The 21,849-nt window shown below is 36.3% G+C and overlaps 1 protein-coding gene across 3 annotated transcripts in view; it reads left to right on the top strand.

Annotated features, from left to right (window-relative positions):
- The first annotated feature begins 359 nt into the window (after window positions 1–359).
- LOC114241183 (rho guanine nucleotide exchange factor 17) overlaps window positions 360–21,849 on the top strand; it is a 162,221-nt gene continuing 140,731 nt past the window's right edge. For all 3 annotated transcript variants that reach the window (XM_089728617.1, XM_089728616.1, XM_089728615.1), the window contains exon 1: window positions 360–710. The gene's annotated coding sequence lies outside the window, so the exon portion shown is untranslated. The remainder of the gene's footprint in view (window positions 711–21,849) is intronic.

The following is a 21,849-nucleotide window of genomic DNA, read 5'->3' as shown; positions in this document are numbered from 1 at the left end:
GTGTCTGCATATAGAGCTGGCATTGTGAAAAGAAACACAAAGAATCTTCGATACTAAGAATTTAAGAATTAAAATTTAGGTCAGTCGGAGATTTTAACAATAGAATTTCTGAGTACTCGTGTTTACCTATAAGTCACGCATAAGCATATCGAAGTCTCGTCAGAGGTGTCGGTGGGAATGTTCGAAGAGTTTAATTCCATTTAACTTCCTCTGGTATACCTAAATTAAGGAATCAAAGAAATCTCCAGCTTCAGAATCGCGAATAAGTCAGTAGTTGAACGTTGATGTATCATATTCGTGAAGTTCGCCGCGATATCTTTGGTTGATTGAGCCGGTCACGAACGGTTCACTCCGCCTTCAGACCGGTCGGATCGGTTTTAGGTCGTCGTCGCGCGCGCACACGCAAGTCGCCTGCCGGTACAGACGCAATCTTATAAATACATTTTTTTATTCTCCAACATTAAAAACATAAAATTTAACCCTTCATAGCTGGTGTCGAGTGAAACAGTGGATGTCTTATCATCGACCACGGCTCCAGTGTCGCATTTATCGTCCGTAAAATAAAGTGTTGTGTCAGAATTTTGCACTGCAAGTTTTGCATGTAAGAGAATCCTGTGTTGTGCTTAGTTCGAGTGAAATTTGTTTCTGTACAGCACGCGGTTCGGATTAAGTCAAGTTCATTGTGAGTTTTATCTTGATCACCGAAACTGGTACGTACTTTTGCTATGCGTATTTAAGTTTTTTTTTTTATTGTTTTCGTTTTGACGCTACCACTGATCGATAATGCATGTTGGGAGATGCAGGCGATTTGAAAGTGTATTTCACGTGTCTGGTGTGATTGTGAACGAATACAAAGATATGTAAAGTTGTAACTCAGTTAAAAGTCACGTAATCGGAATATACTGTTAATTAAGGAATGTTTTTTTTTCATTCATTATCAGTTGTGCAACATTTATTAATTTTGTTCTTGTATTGGATTACCAAACATCCTTGGGTGTTGGTGTTTCAGTCTTAGATTCATTTTGGGCTGTAACTTTGAGTACATGTTTGTACAGCATTTTTAAGTGTTCTTATTTATTGACCAGGTTTAAATCAGACCGCGTATTTATTTGATTTTAATTCAACTTTTTTTTGGTAACGAAAATATTCTTATACGATTTGAAAAGAAGTAGGAAGCTCTCAATTCGATTGAATTTCTTATGTGTGTTCCCTTGAGTGTTGAACGCTTTTCTAAGTGAACAGATTTTTATGTTATTTTCATAAAGACGATGCATCTCATTTGGTCGCACTTATAATTATCAAGATTTTTGACTAGTACTTTTTGAGATATTCTTAACAATGAATACCTAATTGCTTTCAACTACATTCAATATATTCTAATTGAAATCGTTTTTATGTTAAACAACAAACTTAAACATAAAAGAACTATTATTTATATTTGAGGTGAATTTTGTCATTTTTTAATTTGGTTATTTGGAAGCAATTTCTTCCCTGTCATTCTCTGTACCTAAGTATGTTTATATTTCGCAAAGCCTACAGTCCATGTACATTGATATTCGTATAATTGCAACGAGAATAAGGAGATAAGTACGTAATTGATAGTATGTTTGAGGCTTTTTACTAGTGGTAGAACCTCTTGTGAGTTTGAAGGGCGGGGCAGCCGTTGTAACTATACTTGAGACCTTAGAACTTATATCTGAAGGTGGGTGGTGCATTTACGTTGTGCATGTCTATGGGCTGCAGTAACCACTTAACACCAGGTGGGCTGTGAGCTCGACCACCCATCTAAGCAATAAAAAATATATAAATGATTTGTTTTGGATAACTAACTGCCAGTCGTCTCGAGAAACTAGTCTGACTTCACCATGATTAGTAGGTAAGCTCATGGGGCTTCGTCTGAGAGGGCGTCTGCTAACATCTGCCCTAGAAAAAGCAGAGCAGCAGGCTTCAATTGACGATGGCAGATTTGCGGTAGAAATAGGTACAATTGTGATCTATTTCACAATACATCCATGCCAGTGATCAGAATTGCGTAAATTTATTAAATTTTGTGAGATTATATTTATACACTTTCTTATATCTACATCTTACGTGAACAAATGAGTAGATGGTGAATAGACACACGCCAATTAAGTTAGAAAAAAGTACGTAGCATTTGAATCCCGGTTTCAACACATGAGTACTTACACCAGGTCGGCCAATTGGCTATTAACCCAAACGTTTTCAAAAGCCCTATACTGAAATCCTAGCAATACCTTAATATCATAATCATGCATATTACTTCGTAGAATTAAAATGAAGGGTATACATAAACATATGTGTTTTGTTTTGTGTTTGCTTGGATATCTGAAGGTTGACTGTCAGTTTTTTTCTGTCAAATCACACATTTGATATGGCCTTTAAATATTACTAGAGGTCCCGCAGTAGTCGAAATCCGACTATAATTAATTGGAATTGTAAGTTTGTACACTATTATGATTGTATTTTATACTTCTATAATCACAAATTTCTCCAAGGCTACACTATAAAAAAATATTAATAAAGACAAACAATACTTAATCTATTCTCAATTTGACAACAGACGTCAAGAACAAAAGTTTGACAATAAATAGTATGCATGCGTGTGTGCGTCAAATACATGGTATGTAGTGTGTGTAATGTTTTCTTTATTGATTTAATGTATTTTTAATGCATTATCTTAAAAAATATATTAGCATTGTGCACTTCTTCTCTATATTCTTTATAAGTGTAGAACATTTCATACTCCTCCGTCCGCGCAATTTTCGTAAAAAGGGATACAAAGTTTTTACTTCACGTATTAATGGACATCACAATGGATCCAATCACATGGACTCCGTATAACCAGAGACTGATATGACATACTAAACTAGTAGGTACATTTAAATCTGTAGACAATACTAGCTACCCGCCCTCGCTTCGATTTAGTGACTATAATTCATTATTGGCTTTATTGAATTTTCTTTTAAACAAATCTGAACCTGAATAATGATGTAATCTAGGATATTGTATAGCGAATTGTTCGCAGTACCACCATGAGGCTCTACCACGTGGCTCTCAGAGTATTTTGTCAGCACTGCCATTCCATTATCAACCTTTTGAACAACTATTATGTATCTTATCAATATAAATTCGATCAAAGCATTTGTTTTAAACGATATTCAGTTTTTTACATCCTCTTTGACTATATTTGCGGCACGCATCCTGTCAATGTTATGTCTAATGCCATAAGGCTACATTAGAAAAGTTAATATGGTGGTGAAGTTTTCTTAATTTTTCTAATATTCCGCGTATTTTTTTTTAAAGAACCTTCTTCTGGCAATAGATAACACAACAAAAAAGAATTATCCAGTTTGTTTCCGGCGTTATGAAGTTAAGCGCGTACATATGCTACGTAGATTCACTTTTATTTAATTAAATAAACCTTAAACACCGTAACAAAAACCCAACAAACCTGTTCGTCACACGAATGTTTTTCCGATGTGGGAATCGGAATCAAGACCTTCGGTATAGCTTTATTGTTTTCCTACCTAACTCCCAGCAGTCTTGAGAACTATGATGATATGAACTCACAACGTTCAGCCCGATAGATTTTTTTGTACCTACCCTAGCAAAACCACTAGTCCACTAAGAAGATCCGTCTAGAAACTCAGTAGATTGTGTCTATGGAACGGCCCAGCACACCGCAATTGCTTCGTTACCGCGTCACTCATTGTTAGCCCGAAACTAATTTCTTCTCTTCGTTTATTTTCATTACTGCTACAAAGTAGTTTTTTATTTTTATTGCTTAGTTGTTTGAACGAGCTCACAGCCCACCTGGTGTTAAGTGGTTACTAGAGCCCATAGACATCTACAATGTAAATGCGGCACACACCTTGAGATATAAGTTCTAAGGTCTCAGTATAGTTACAACGGCTGCCCCACCCTTCAAACCGAAACGCATTACTGCTTCACGGCAGAAATAGGCGGGGCGGTGGTACCTACCCGTGGGGACTCACAAGAGGTCCTACCATCAGTATTTACATTAATTTCCTAACAAAACTGTACGGTTTATAATAAGCCCGATTCTTATTTCTACCCCAACGTAACCCGGTCTGTGTAGTCCAGTCCAAATAGTAATTCCGATGAAATAATCGAGACTTCAATATATCAAATGACAACCGCATTTCCTTGTAATAATCACGAGTACGCTTCGATAACAGTTAATAATAAATATTGAATTAAATATATTTAAGTACTTTATTGAAGAAATTATATCTTCGTGCGGATACTAGTTCTTTTTGAATCTTCTTCTTCTATTCTATATATAAGTACATATATAAAAATGAATTGCTGTTCGTTAGTCTCGCTAAAATCGAGAACGGCTCGGACCGATTTAGCTAATTTTGGTCTTGAATTATTTGTGGAAGTCCAGAGAAGGTTTAAAAGGTAGATAAATATGAAAATGCTTGGAATGGATGTGTCCCCCGTCGGATGGATTCCTTTTGTTTGTTATAAGTTTATTTTATACAAAAGTTTAGGTCTTTTATTTATCGATTGAGGCACTACGAAGTCTGCCGGGTCAGCTAGTACGTAATGAAATTCTGTTTGTCGTTGAAGCTTAGTCACGATCAAGCATGGTCGATCGGAGATCCTACCTACTGGATATACGTCGGTTATAGTTCTGAAGCCGTAACAAGTATATGTAACACTCGGATCCCGAGTACCGTCTTTTTAATACGCTTTTATTAGCTTCAGATGTATGGATATTTGTAACGGAATCTTTGAACATGATTTTGACCCCCTTTAAAACGTCGGATTACCTCGAAACTTGGTATACTTGTTAAGGACCGATGACAAATCAATATTAAAAAAAATTGAAAAAAACATTTGAAAAAATTGAATTTCAACTAAAAAATAATACTTTAAAAAAACTAACAAAATACGCTGTTATAGAAAAACCAACTGAAAAATAGAAAATAAATTTTAATAAATTTGAATTAAAATTAGTGTAAGAAAAAATGATTTTATTGTAAAAAAAGCGTAGGGTGCATGGTATCAGTAGTTATAAATATTTTATGAACAGATATGAGTAGAAGGGTTATTTTGATAATATCCTGAAAAGCACCCCACGCTTTTTTACAATAAAATCATTTTTTTTTACATTATTTTTAATTCAAATTTATTAATATTTATTTTCTATGTTTTAGTTGGATTTTCTATAAAAGCGTATTTTGTTAGTTTTAACTTATTTAAATTTAACTTAAACTATCATTTATTATAAGTCTTTTTATCACACAGAAACATTGTAAATGTATTTGTCGCTACTGAATCTACCACCCGAATGCAACCCATTGAGAATATCAGGCGAGAAACTCAACGACCTGATCTATAGGCTAGGTTTCACGGGTACCAGCGTCCCTAAGTCTGCTTCTAGCGCTAGAGTTGGAGCCGTCTAATAAATGCTGAGGTGATCGATTGGATCCATAAGGTAATATTGTCGGCCGCTTCTCTCTACCAAACTGTTTATTCTCCATATATTCATAGCCTTTGTGACCTCATACGGTATCGCCGTACTGCGTATACGTTGGGCAGACGCTGTGCCAATGCAAAGACCTTAATTTACAGACGAGTAGTGGCATATCGTCTTCTCGTATTAAAACTGTATAATCTCAAAACTTACAAATTTTACAGGAGAGCGTTTTAAAGGTTTAACATGTGATATTTTTAATATTAACCATCTTTTCAACATTTATTTTTTTATTTTTTATCAGTTACATTATCTGTTTTTTAAATTAAGATAAAATTATATATTAATTTTGTTAACAGTAGTCAAAATATAGGTACCTAAACTAAAAAAAAAAAAACTAAAACTAAACTACGCTCTTTTGACAGTATTAATGAGAAAAATACTGGTGATACCAAATGATTCCGCATATTAACTCAATTTCGAATATTTTTGGAAACTGTACACTTTTAACGCGAAAAGACGATATATGTATTTAAGTTACGATTCTTACAGGTCCGGTAGCATTAGGCAAGCGCACATCTAACTAAACTAAGAGAAACACGAATTTTCGTGGCGAAATCAATACTATTAACTATTCAAATTAATCTACTTTTAGTTAGCAATGATTAACGATATTTTTAATAGCCCATTTGAGTGATCCGTAATTAAAACAGCGTGAAATTAAACGAATCTTTTACTTTTATTTTTTATTCGTCTGTTGGTTTAGTTTTTCTTATATACCTATGTATTATTATATTGTGGACGATTAATACACAAAATGCATGCATGTTTATCAGAATATCTATTTAATTTAATTTTCAAGTGCGGGTGGGTACCACCGCCCTGCCTATTTCTGCCGTGAAGCAGTGATGCGTTCGGTTTGAAGGGTGGACCAGCCGAGATCTTACAACTTATATCTCAAGGTGGGTGGCGCATTTACGTTGTAGATGTCTATGGGTTCCAGTAACCACTTAACACCAGGTGGGCTGTGAGATCGTCCACCCATCTAAGCAATAAAAAAAAAGTGAATTGTATTCGTAGTCATTAACTACAGACACATTATACGTGAGATAAATTATTTTGCGACGATTTTTTTTTTGTTTGCGTTTTTATAATGAAATCATAAAAAAGAGTTTTTTTTTGTTTATCTGTACGTTTTTGTCCGTTAATCAAAGCGAATGAACCAATTTTAATGTGACAGTAAGTGACGGATCGCCGTTTTGAGTCTGACCATATACAGTCAAACCTGGGTAAGTGAGAACTGGATAAGTGAGAAAACTCTATAAGTGAGAGTAATAGCCAGGACCCGTCATTTTAAGCTCCCAAAACCTCTATTAGCGAGAAACAGAAACCTCTGTAAGCGAGAGTCGTTTTTCCCTCATGGACCTCCGTAAGTGAGACTCTACGTATCTATACCTCTATAAGCGACAGTCGAACTTTATTTATTTATATTATTTAGGAGGAACAAATTACAAAACAAATTACAAATTTAGCATCTGCTATTTTATGACTCATTCTTAACTTTCGTGGAACTTCCTACCATTGTATTTGTATTATTTTCTCGTCAATATTGAAACTATTCTATTTAATGGAACTAAATAACGTTGTTATTTTATCGCATTCTTTTCGAATGGACACGTGTGCCTGTGTACCGTCCTGTTCGTCGTACTTACTCAGTTTATCGTTAATTAATTGCGAAGGAAAGTTCTGTTCTGCATCATGTCAAAAAGGAAAATTAAAGTACTGTCATTAAGTGATGAACTTAAAATAGTGAATGCGTTTGAATCCGGAAAATCGGGAAATGAAATTCAGAGGGTGCATTAGTGAGAAACTCGGGTTAGTGAGAAACCTCTATAAGCGAGAATGAGATAGTGTTCCCTTGAACTCTCGCTTATCCAGGTTTGACTGTATACCTAATGAAATTACCTATAACATTATGTATGGTTGTTGATTTAACAACCGGGAATCGTCATGTTATTCTTTTATTAATCCGGTATCCGATGAACATTTGTTTGTGATACGGCGTATTGTAAGCCCACAAAGACCGATACCACTGTCCTGCCGATTTCTACGGCAAAGCAGTCTGGCGTTCCAGTTAAGGGGCGGTCAGTCGTTCGTAATCATGTCTCAAGGAGGGTGATGGTCTTCATACACGGGCGTCCATGGGCTCCGGAAACTATTTAACGTCGGCCGCCAAAAAAAAAACTTTGATACGTTAATTGAGCAAAGCCTTGTTATGAAACAAAATTACTATATGAAATGTTTAAGTGTCACAATCGCATTAGTGGATTATGATAATAGAAAATTAAATAAAATTAACGCCACGAATTTACCAACACGAATGAGCTCGATTCATTTACTTTTTTTTTTATTTCCACTGACTAAGAACGATGTCCTATTATAACACAGCCTGTATTGATAATAAGACTTTTTTACTGCCTTTTACTGGCTTTTTACGGATTTTTTTACTACAGTAATCATTTACTGACGTCACAAGAAGTCCGCACGGGTAGGTACCACCGCCCTGACTATTTCTGTCGTGAAGCAGTTTTGTGTTTCGGTTTGAATGGTGGAGCGGCCGTTGTGCTGTCAAAACTGAGACCTAAGAACTCATATTTCAATGTGGGTGGCGGCATTTACGTTGTAGATGTCTATGGGTTCCGGAAACCACATAACACCAGGTGGTGTGGGTCCACCAACCTAAGTAATAAATAAAGAGAAGAGAAAAATAATAGTAAGGAAACCGAAGTAAGGGACACTGTTAAACTTATCGAGTAACCCGATACAGTACTCGTCACTTTTATCGAAACTATAATGATTTATATCGTGTTCATTAACAGTTAAATAACAGTAAAATGTACCTACGTATTCTGTTAATGAATCTCTTTTTTATTTATATAGGTCCGCTCTGTTCCGTATTCTGTGGTTCATCAGCTATTAATGTCGAATAGTTCGCGATGAAATGTTTCACGCCACGTCAACGGAAAGTATGTTGTTTGTTTTGACAGAAATAAATAATATTTAACTAGTAATGGTGGTGGATTCCGGTGACGTTCGACTTTGACTATCGCTAAATTTATGAAGTTTTTGGTGAACTTAGTCACGATTCGCATGCCTGTACTTGGATTGAACTGTAACAGATACCTTTTATTATTTCAATCCGATAAAAGATTTAAGAACGCATAGAGGGTAGGCAACAATGAAAGTAAAGGATTGAGTCAATTTGTACGTTGTAATGTTACGCCTGTTAGATAATTGCATTTGTCATATAATCGACTTCTGGTTTATGGTGTTTAGGGCCAGAAAATTTAATCTTCCGATCGACCCACTTGTTTCGGCTATAATGTAGAAAAACAACAGGAATCTATTAAAATATCTGACCTTGTCGAAACAGAAATCGGTCATAAAAATTACCTTACATACTTTTTAGGTTTATCGCGAAAATACTTATTTATCTTGATATTATGTTATGAAAAGATTTTAAATCTGGTACAGGTAACCCTCCTACCGTGATAAATAGGTAGGAACCGTAGTTCTTTTTTATTTTATTGCCCTTGTAGGCAGACGAGCATACGGCCCATCTGATGGTGAGTGGTTACCGTCGCCCATGGACTTCAGCAATGCCAGGGGCAGAGCCAAGCCGCTGCCTACCGCAATCAGTTCCTTCCTCCTTAACACGGTATACGCTCCTAAAGTCTCGTGCTGTGTGAAACCGTGTTATATGTACATATAAGCAGTAAAATTTCGGTTATCTCCATTTTATCCCCATATATTATGGGTTCATAGTGACTTATATGTCGTGGATAACGACTTTTAGTTGTCGTGGATAACGACTTTTAGTTGTCGTGGATAACGACTTTTAGTAATATTAAGACGGTGGTTTTGATTATTATTTTAAATGATGAAATGTTGTTTTGATAAATATCACAAAATGAAGGGTAGACTCCGTAACGCCACAGTATAAAATGGCGGTACGTGGACAGAGTCGTGGCATTCGTGTCAGACAGTGATTCCGTCCGTCTCAGCAGTGGGTCTCTGACGGTCAGTCAGTCAGTCTGTCGGTCTGTCGGTATGTGCAACGAAACTGTCGGTTTACCCTGTCATTGTGAAAGTTGTGTGTGTTGAGTTTCAATAATTATTATTGAAAAGTTTTATTGACTAAACTGAGTTCAATCGAATACGAGTGATGACGGAACCTACCACTCAGCCATCCCTGACGTGTGCCAACATATATAATTTGTTAAATAATTTTAAACAGCAATATCGTTATCGTGTTGTAGAAGTACCGTGTTATAAGAGTTGATTGCGATTTTTCTTTTCGTGCTATTTTTTTTTATTGAATAGTTGGGTGGACAAGCTCACAGCCCACCTGGGGTTAAGTGGTTACCGGAATCCATAGATATCTACAACGTAAATATCGCCACCCACCTTGAGATATGAGTTATAAGGTCTCAGTATAGTTATAACCAGTTATAACGGCTGCCCCGCCCTTCAAACCGAAACGCATTCACGGCAGAAATAGGCAGGGTGTTGGTGCGGACTCATAAGAGGTCCTACCACCAGTAAAAATGGAAACGTGTTGTAAAATACCGTGCTATAGGAAGCTTACCTGTATATATTCGCTCTTGACTCTTGGTGTAATGACGGGAGCAATCAAGGAAGTATTAAATCGACTGGAACATAAAACACGTGATTAACTATGAAACGACAAAACAAGGACCGGACACGATCCACTATAATAAATATTTATCGAATAAACTAAATTATAATCACTACAGAAACACTAGCCCAAGAGCCCGCGACAGCCAGACCTTCTTTATTTTATACTTTAACGAATTTAAGGTACTATTTTATATAACTTTACTGCATGTTACCTGCCCAAGTAACCACAATCGGAACTCTATAGTCGCGGGTCGTTCTCACCTGTGTTGGAGACATACACAGAGAAACTTTCAGATTTTATAAAATAACGAAGGTCTGGCTGTCGCCGGCTCCTGCTCTACACGTTACTACCGCGAAATAAATGGCGGATGTGTAAAAATGTTGATTTATGCGTCTCTACATAATTGATCCGCTTTCTTGGTACGGAGTACGGAGAGATGTATAATTTATTGGCATATTAATGCGATGATAACGCGAACGGGGACAGAAAAATGTGCTCAAACATTATTTTAATTGTATGCCTTGTTCGTTTATCGTTCGGGCTACCGGTTTTGATCAAATCTAAAAGTGGAGACATGTTGCCAATTTATTCTGCTTAATTTGTCGATGATATTGCGAATTTCATAAGCAGTATTAGTCAACGTAATCTAGGTACGATGTGTCTGTAATATACTATTTTGTTGTGTTGAACACGCACACTATCTCTCGTATGCCGATGGCATTTATTTTTTTTATTTTTTTTGTGCTTGGTTGGACAAGTTCACTTTCTACCCGATGCTAAGTGGTTATCGGAGCTCACAGACATCTACAAAGTAAATGCCACCACCCACCTTGAGATATAAGTTCTAAGGTCTCAGCTTTTACAGTACAACGGCTGGCCTACCCTTAAAACCGAAACGCATAACTGCTTCACGGCAGAAATAGGCAGGATGGTGGTACCTCCCGTGCGGACTTACAATACGTTCTACCACTGGTAATTACGCAAATTATAATTTTGCGGGTTTGATTTTTATTACACGATGTTATTCCTTCACCGTGGAAGTCAACCGTGAACATTTGTTAAGTACCTACGTATTTCATCAGAAAAATTGGTACTTGGCTGTGAGATTCGAACACGGTTGCATCGCTACATATGAATGCACCGTACATCTTATCCTTTAGGCCACGATTACTACAAACTGTCATATAGCTGACAGCTTTGCGGAAGTGCCAACAAAAACGTAGTATTATAAGTAATCAAGCAATCTGTGAATCCAACGCGGACGACTGTTTTAGGCACAGAAGACATACATATAAAGAAACTTTAACTTTACTCATTGAAACTTTATTTATATCTAGTCAAGCAGTTTTGTTGAAAGCTCTCTCATTCGATTGTTACATTCACAAGATCATCCGTTAAGCAAATTATCTTGATACTCTCATCGAAATCAGTCCAGCCGTTTCGGAGTTTGTACGGAACATACAGACATCGACTTTTGTGTATTGATAGGCGAGTGAAACTCGACTCGACTCCACAGCGGAGGATATAAGCTAAATCTACGAAATATACAATTTTTATTTTATTTTATTTATTAGGTACCAACATGTTATACATCAGCATAAAACATTACAAGTATCATATACATTAATTTCACACTAAAAGCTAACACAATTACAGGCACCGACTGCATGCATTGAATTTTTTCTATGTTTTGCATTTTTTCTATGTTCGTGTAATTACAATCGCACAATACGTTGTAGGTTAGGTTAGGTTAGGTTGTAGGTCTGTGAAGAGGATGTCTCCCCTCGGAGATGGTCACGAAGAAGAAGAAGGGTCGTCGTACCCCCTTTCGGGGGCACGGAACGGGCCTCGGGGCAAACCCCACTGCCCGGAACGAAGCTCCCTGCCACACAGGGCAGGGGTGAAGTGTTTGCAAGACGGGATTAGGGGGGCTGTTCGTATGCGCGCTCGGCGCACTCCACATCGACAAAAATATATACATAAACATAATACGATGGGCTTGGTTCTGTTGGGGGGAGTGATGCCCGCGGAGGAGTCACCCCGGCGCCGGCTGCTGTCCTCTCACGGGGCGACCTGAGGGGGTTGAGGCTGCGCTGCACGCTACTGTCACTATAGCGCGCTGGCACCAGGAGGACGGGACGACGCGGCGGCGGCTGCGGCCTGCGATGCGGTCCGCGTTGTCGTGGTCGCTGTCGTCGCCAAACATACTGTTGAAGAGCAACCTGATCTTAGTAGTAGGAGGTTCAGCCTACGGCTCAAAAAAAAAAAGATTAATTGTACAGTGTCTATATTCGCAAAGATGCAAACAATAAGTTGACAGTGTTCAATTGCAGTTGTACAAGCGATATAATAACGTATAAAATGCGACTCCAAACAAAGAAACTTTGATTCTTAGACAAAATTCAATCTTTAAGCTTATGTACAACAACGGTGCTTCTATGAATGTTGTTTAACGTGAATGTTCGAAACTTTCAATAAAATGCCAAAAACAACTGTAGGGATATCATATTTCAAACTGTCGGTTCATTCGATCTCCGAAATCATAGAGTAACGAGCGAACAGACAAGTCAGTGGTATTTGTAGTTGATTTTTAACGTTAATAATTATGTACCAAAATTTTACGTGATTAGAGCTGCGGGAGATAACTAGTACTAAATAAACGTAGATATCACTTTTTTAAGATGAAAGGATATTCGATGTCCCTGCGGCTTTCCCAGTTTCACCAGGACAAATGGGATCGTCCTATTTCAGTCCCGAAGTAATCTAATTTTAAGGGGGGGGCAAGCGATGTGGCTGTCGAGATTTCAATCTTACCTCTCAAGGCTCCGCTAACTACCTGATACAATTTGGATCACGAGTACATTCTCTGTACTATCTATACTTCTATACTAATACTAATATACTAATAATATTATAAAGAGGAAAGATTTGTTTGTTTGTATTGAATAGGCTTCGAAACTACTGAACCGATTTGAAAAATTCTTTCACTGTTTGGAAGCTACACTATTCCCGAGTGACATAGGCTATAATCTTTTTTGAAAAATATTAGGGATCCTTACTAAAACTCTAATAATGTAACCCAAGGTGTAAAAAAAATACCTTGCTACTGATAAAATTAACAGACCAATAATAATAAAAGGAGAGATTATAAATGTGTGTGTGTTGTGTGCATTAAATTTATTATTTAGATAAATTGTCTGGTCGTTAAGATTTCTGTTTAGCGCTCGACTTTCGTTTGCAAGCTTGGATAATTGGTCGAATTTCATTTTTTATTCGTCTGAGCTTACGTTCGTGTGATGGCTTTCGGTGACGATTGAATTGATCAGCTAATAATGTGTATTTATGATCCAGCTATAAACTCATTTAATTGCTGCCAACATTAATCAAAATAAAACTTAACTAGGTTTGTTTGTTTGTTAAATTCACTTCGCACTTATTAATTACGGATTTGTAACGTATTTAGTGTATTCTTCTTCATCTTCGTCGCTTTCTTCATTGCTGAAGGTCGTGTCCCTGAAACTTGACCGTTGCCTGTCTCGTGAGCTGTTTCCATCTCGTCCGGTCCTCAGCTTCTCGAATGGCGGTTGCGACTGGCAACCCAGTTAGAGCGGTTACTTGATTACACCAACGGCTAGGCAATCGGCCGCGGGGTCTCTTTCCTTCTATAGTTATAGTCGAAGTCTTATTTATAGGCGTTAAAGGGTACGTTTTGATTGACTCGCTGGTGGTGGGCGGGAGATCGTGCCTTCAATTCCCACATCGGGCTACAATCATATGATGAACAGGTTTGTTTTGCTGTTGTTCTGAATGTTCAATATCTATATATAGCACCTTTAGAATCGAGGCCGTCAGTGCAAAAGTGGCTTAATCCACAATTTTTCATATTCGCGCTTATATATTGCAATTTATTTAAAACATGATAAATTTTGATGCAAAACCGGCCTATCCCTAGTCTCACCCATAGAGAACACATGGCTTTGTAAATATTCTTTTTGCGCGTATTGCTTTAACCTACGAAGAAGTGTAAAAGTAAATTCCAACCTCATTATCTCCATACTAACTATGATAAGCTTAGGACACTTTTGCGCTGACTGCCTCAATTATAGAGACCCATTTCGAAGTTTTTGGATTTCTACTTTAATTCAATAATGGGCATAGAACGACCCTTTTCGGCGACTCTTAATAATCGAATTACCAAAAGTAGTTTATAAAGAGACAAACTTATCCATCGGTCTCTTTCACTCCGTCCCCTTCCTCTATGTCTTTTGATGTTTTCCAAAACACATTTTTTGGGTTGGATCACTATAATTCTAAATTTGAATGTAATTAAGTATGTACATCAGTTTCTTGTTCCTTATGGCCTATAGTTCGGGACCAGAAGGCCGTGTGTGAATTTTCCACGGTTATTATTACTATTATTATTTGTTCTCGTATGTTATACAGTCATAACGACAAACATTATTTTCAATTATATGTCTCATTATATCTCTTACAAATCACTTAATCAATGTCAGAGGAGAAAAACCGGGTTGAGGAATCTGGCAATTATTAAAATTTCTTTCCTTATTCTTAACTGGAAGTAAGTGCTATTGAGGTGACGTACAACAAACACATCTTTGAGCGGACTGTGGATAATTTTAGCGATAAACGAAACCTATTCTGCTTCTATAAGTATGTTAAAAAGAATATTTATTGACGAAATTAATTACGTTAAATTCAACCACCACGTTGCAATAATTTAAAAGACTCATATAAAGATAAACGAAGCTAAAAATATCAATTAATGCGCTTCTATTCATTCATTCGGTAAATGAAATGGAATTTTTGAACGTCATTTTTACTGACTTAGAGACGTTTGATTAAGTTGAAAATTTGCGCACGCATCAATGACCGACGACAATATTATGTATAATAATTTTATAACTTTGCTCTAATATCCTGATCGCTATCGAGAGGATTAAAGAAGATGTGTGGTGTCGTGGGACACCGGATAGGAACGAAGTTCCTTATTATAAAAATATTAATTTTAAGCTCTACTCGAGGTATAAAGAAAATAAAACTGGAGGTTTCGCAACTACCTACGGTCACTCGGTAACGTGCTAACTTATTGTGGTACACTTCATTCACGGTTGTTTGCATAAGATTTAGTGTATTGCGCAAACGAACGCTCTGAGATCGTAATCAATGAATGATAAAAAATATGTTATTTTTTGTACGTTATTACAAAGTTAAGTCGTACACTGTGTGCATTGCTAATAAAAATCTTACGTTACGGACGTTTTTTCCCGGTTAGAGTACCCCTTCGCATCGTCCCATAAGGAACTTCGTTCCAAAAATAATTAATTAATTAGTTGTTGGTTCGATTTAAGCATGTCCTATGGCCTTTTAAACTAATTAAGTACATGTTGAGGTGAAAAGCTATTTGGTTTAAGCGACCTTTTGCTTAATACGCGACATTTATCTTTGTAATTAAAGGTGTGTTTTATTTGGTATTAGTATCAACTGTTCGATGTTTTAATTGAACTTCAATTATATTTACACCATTCAAATACCTGAAGAAGTTTTTAGTCATGATATTGTCACGCTGATAAGAGCAACGCCATCTAACGTCGAATAGTAAAACGAATATCAAAAGAACTAGTAAAATCGAGAACGCTCGAGAAGTACAACGCCATCTATTATCAAATAGCGGAAACACACATTGAAACTACTCGACCTGTCAGTAATGGGATTTGCTCGAAGCGAAACAGTGAACGGATCACCTGAAGCGAATTACAAATTGTAAAGCGTTATTTGAATGTTCTAAGTGTTAAATAGAGTTTTAGTTTGTACTTCGGTGGAAGTCTTATTTATGCCGAACCACAGAGCGTAACAATATTTTTTCTAAATTTTAAACTTTTAATGGCTTTCCTGTAAACTTGCAATAGCGTTGCTTAAACCAAATAGCCTTCTACCCGTCGACTATAGTTCGCGAAGCCGTCAACAAGTCAATAAACCTGAATGCTTAACGATTTCAATCAATAAAAAAACGGACCGAATCACATGTCTTAAGTAGTATGCGCCGATTGCAACGAAGACTGATGTCGGCCGTCTCACAAATCATTCAGACAGTGAAAGCTGTAAAAATGGCATACTATATCATGATTTAAATGTCAATGTGCCGATACATTGTGCTCTGGCGGGATAGGTACATCTCGAATTGAGATCGCGTTTGTGCTGTGACATATTTTGGCGTGTTTGAAGACATTCTTTTTGAAGCCTAGTAATTATATGAATGCGTTTTTAAATATTCTATTTCTGCATCGAACCTCATCGTAATATAATAAATAAATATTAACTAACAGTCACGCCATATTAACTGGTCCCGTGATAAGTTCGTAAAGAGATTGTGTTACAGGTACCAGATAACGGAAATAAATGTAAGATTGTTATTATACACATACATAATTATATTTAATATACATCCATAACCCTGGAAAATACATTTTATATTAATCATACAAATATCTTCCCTTGGCGGGATTCGAACCCGCGACGCCCTTGTGTAGTGACCATGTCACTTACCACTAAACCAGACGGCCGTTATATGTATATAATATAATTTCTATATATTTTAAACGGTCGCCTTCATTTTTGGCGAAGTAAAAATTAAAAAAAAAAAGTCTAATGAGACTTTGTATTATGCTTGGTCGTTTTGATTTATTTTAGTTCAATCTGCTTTACAAGTAAGCGTTTTATCATAATACCCAAACAGACACACGCAATTAAAAAGAGCTTTATTATAATAATTTACTAATAAATAATTTACTAAATAGTTAATTAATTTTATTCACTAAAATAAAGCACCGATTTAACGACAAATTGATTTTAAGAACTATTTAAAATGGTGTAATTTTAGTATGACATAATCGCTCGTTTTCATGTGTGACACAATCTATATTCGTTCTAGTTCCTTCTATCCTACCCGCGGGTGTTTTTAATAATAGACTAAATGATATTTATCTTCAATCTACCAACATACTAAATTAGCCGGTCACAAATGAACGCCATACGATCTTAATGCTAATGCAATAGAGATTGTACCTACCGGCTGAACATACGACGGACCTGAGCTCACCTGACTTCTAAGTCAGCGAGAAATTTCAGATTATTTCATTTTTGAAATACCTATTCTTTTAAAATTGTACTGCGATTGGTACGTGACTTTCTTCATTTATTGTCGGTTGATTTAAAGAATAAGTCATTTCGTAGCCCGCCTTGCTTGTGGGAGCGGTCAGAACTGTCACAATAATTACAACCAATAACCTAATATTGACAGCGCTTTGAAATAACATTACGCCTATGTGCAGAGTTACAAAGTTATAGACATTTAACAGGCATTTTTTCGGTATTTTCAAGTCGTAAAGATAAATAATTAAAACTGCAGTGACGAGCAAAATTGATTTTGATCTTGCAATTTTGAATCACCAAGAATAGCCACGACCAAGAACCAACCATGACCAAGAATAAGTCTTGGTATTGCTGATTTATTCTTTGCTTTGCTCATCACTAAAACTACTTAGAAATTTTAATATCGCGTTTATTATAGCGGAATATTCAAATGCTCTATTCAATTGCTGACCAACAGTCGTCAGTCGTCTGTGACTAGACTAGAAAAGTATTCGAAACGGCGGGTAAATAATATAATAACAATAATAAACACGAGATTAAACCGTAAAAGTAATGTTAAAAACGGAACAATAATATTATATTTAACACGAAGCACAGAACTACGGTGTAAGAAGCACCCTTTATATGAAAAGTAGTTACATATAAATGGAAACTGGCATTGATTTGACCTTAACTTTTTTTGAGAGTTTCAGGAAAAATTGTCAAATTCCAATTTTCCGAATCATTTCAACATATTGTGTTATGTAAGTAATTAATTAGTGAAACTTTTCATGGAAGTATTTATCAACTAATTCGAAACACTAATGAGGTTTTTAGTACTCAAAATACGGGTATATCATAACAATTATGTTATCAAATGAAAACTATGTCACTGTTAGATAAAAACTGATCGCTATAGTGACACTATAGTGTATCATCAACAAATAGTATCATTGTGACGTCAGACCGGTGGTTTTCACTGGTGGTAGGACCTCTTGGGAGTCCGCACGGGTAGGTACCACCACCCCGCCTATTTCCGCCGTGAAGCAGTAATGCGTTTCGGTTCGAAGGGTGGGGTAGCCGTTGTAACTATACTGAGACCTTAGAACTTATATCTCAAGGTGGGTGACGCATTTACGTTGTAGATGTCTATGGGCTCCAGTAACCACTTAACACCAGGTGGGCTGTGAGCTCGTCCACCCATCTAAGCAATAAAAAAAAAAAAAAAAAAGACCGAATATTCGAATTAGTGCGGTTCTAAACATTTATTACTCTACATGTTTTATAATATGCAGATTAACCTACAGTTTACGGGCTCTGTACAGTCAAACAAAAAATGCTCATTACGAGTACTAGTTACATGAAACAACGTTAGTGTTTTTTGCTGACCGTACATAGAATTACGAGCCATTACAATCATTTAAGATAACAATCTTGAATATTGATAAGCATTAAAAATGAGTAATGAGAGAGAGAGACTCTGAAAAAAATCAGGTACAAATATTTCAAATTTTTTATTATCTAAATGACGACTTAAGTTATGTAATTCTTTATCTTGCTTGCTCTAATTGAGTTATAGGTATGTGTGACAAAGACAAATTAATACTTGGACTACTAGACTGATAATTACTTAAGAACGCATCTCGCAGCAATTATGTTCTCTCTCCTCAATCCGTGTCGACCCAATGCTGAGTGTAGGTTTCTTCATAAGCACCCCGTTCTTTTTGGATTCAAATTTTTGGCATCCATCCCCTACTAACTGTTTTGACCAGCTCGTCGGTCCACCTCACCACACGTCATGTCGCATCCTCCCGATCCACTTACGGTGCTTTTAGGTACCCCAAGCACCGGTCATCGTTCTACGAGTAAATTAGCCCACAGAAACAGCCTACTGAGTTTCTCGCCGGATTTTCTCAGTGGGTCGCGTTTCCGATCCAGTGGTAGATTCTGCGAAGCACTGCTCTTGCTAGGGTCAGCGTTAGCAACACACCCGGTTTGAGCCCCGTGAGCTCACCTATACGTCAAGGAGAAGCTGATATAGCCTCTCAAGGCCATCAGTATAGGTAGGAAAAAAAAAGAAGATCGACCTCATTGGTTTCTTGCTCATGTTACGACGTCCAGTACGAGTTCATGTTATGATGTCGAATATGAGGTCTCCACTCCAATACTTTTGTGTCCCACCGATTATCAGTGGACCGTGTCTATCTACATGACGCATAATCTATTTTCAACTATTTTCCACAATATTATCTTGTTTGCTTACGATATTTGTCAGGCTTCAAGTGTGACATCGCTTACAGACCGCTAAATCAATAATACCTAAGTCATTTATTTAAGGTTGTCACAAAAATCGGAAAATGAAAGTTAAATTGAAAATACAAATTAAATAAATTCGTTTTGAAATAGCGTAGGAAAAGTAAGGATTGATTGGTTCGTAATGCCCTTCCGCAAATGGCAGTGGGTTCATAGACCGAAATGTGTATCGTTATTTCTAACTCTTTTTATTGTTGATGCTATGCTTTTTTGTAGGTTCTAGTGGAATTATTTATTGAATTTAAAACTGACTCGGAGGTGGAGTTGTTAGTGTCCCTGACCATAGATAATACACATAAATTAGTTATAGATAAGCAACTCAAGCACTCAACAAAAATGTTTGCGGGCATTGGCCACTAGATGGCTTCGCTTCGATTAGTTTCTCATTGCTCCTGGCAATGGCAGTAACATAAAATATTACCTATCCTATATTTTATTTTTAATTTAAGGATTTTGTATCTATAACAAATTTTAAGAAAGACTTGTATGATTTTTTACTTTTTTATTTTCTGTGTTTAGTTATACAATAATGAAATGCCTTAACTTTAACAACTTATATATTTAGAAGCATCCACTACAAGATATCGCTAGGTTCCATACAAAAAATATTTGTCTTAAAGTATCGCAGTTTCAGAGCCCTGTCCCTGACTGTAGCGCCAAGGGCTGTGGGTTCAAATCTCGTATCGGGCAAAGATTCGTGAATTCGAAAATTCTTGAAGGATGAACTCCGTAAGCTTTCCTAACAACCTGGAGAAGTAGTAATAGCCCCCGGAGGCTAGGTAGGGAAAGATTCATTCATCCGATTGCAATGAAATTGGTAGATACAGTAATTATTAACGCTTCAGGGAAAGTTTGTGTCATAGGAAATTCAATCTGCCATAGGTGGCGTGCGTATTTATTCTAGATATCGTATGTTTCATATGAACAGAAAGAGACACAGTTAAGCGTGATTTAGTTTCTCTAATTATTGCATAAAATCCACCGACTTCATCATGATAGCTATGAACTACCATATTTAAAGTATTTTTTTACGTTTTAGGCGGTAAATGTTTGGACACAGATAAATAAAATTGAAACTAAGGGGTTTAGTTTCATACAGCCAAGTATGAATCGTAGTAGCAACCCTGATAATTTCAACATATGCCAAATAGTCGCGACTCGGTTTGTTTTAAATGAGATTTGCAGGATTTTGCATTGTCATAAAACTTAAGTCTTAAAGCGTATTGTTTTAGAATAGATTATATTATTTGATTGATATCGAAGTGATTCCTATCATTGTTTTGATATACTGCGAGGTTCTGGGTGTGAAAACCAATACTTCATCTTCAATCGTTCTCTATGATGAATTGAAAAGCTATAGTTATTACCACGTTCTTATACTATCCTCAAAATTTATTTTTCATATTTCGGCATGTCAGTCTCTAACAAATGTTTTTCTGACAATATATCATAGCTTATGGTCTTGTTTTGTGTGTAGTTAAATGTGAAAATGTTCATTTTTGTTATATATATAATAAAATAAAACTTTCTATTTCTAAATAGAGGCTTTTTGGTGGGAACGCGGGGACTTAAGTTCTGTTTTTTTTTTACTTTGTTAATTGCGTGTTTCTTCAGATTTAAATGTGGAAATAATGGTAGCGTATTTACCATTTAGAATCTGTGAAAGTGTAGGAAAATGAAACAAAGTAACCGGAAGTCGCTTTTCGCGATGTAAAAAAAAACTCAGCGGAAGTTTATGTAAATTTCCAACATTATACTGAAACGTAATTCCATTTCTATTCATTTACTGTATTTCCATTTTATTAAATTCGATCCCATTAACACACACACACAATTCACACAATCATTTAAGGTTTTTACAAACTTGCAACTTTTACTGGCAAAAACGGCTTCGCACGAAGCTAATTGCCATACCGAAAAAATAGAAGACGAAGAGATATCAGTATAAATTGTCTGTATCATTACTGTTTTACGTTAGCAAAATAGGACTTTTTGGCGGGAACGCTAGGAGTGAAGTTGTGTGATTTGTTTTATTTTGTCTATTTAGTGTTTCTTCAGGTTTAATGTGTAATAATGGTGGTTTATTAACTGTTTAATATCTGTGAAAGTGCACAAATGTGGGAAAATAAAACAAAGCCGCTGGACGTAACTTCTCGGGATCCTCCAAAAAGTCCACTGTAAAAATCTTAGTAAATGACCACCATTTTACTGAGATTAT

This window comes from Bombyx mandarina, chromosome 07 (assembly GCF_030267445.1).
Source record: "Bombyx mandarina strain Sakado chromosome 07, ASM3026744v2".
In the NCBI taxonomy this organism is placed as follows: Eukaryota; Metazoa; Arthropoda; class Insecta; order Lepidoptera; family Bombycidae; genus Bombyx; species Bombyx mandarina.
Note: the sequence above shows the minus strand (reverse complement) of the source record. Positions and strands in the feature narration are given on the sequence as shown.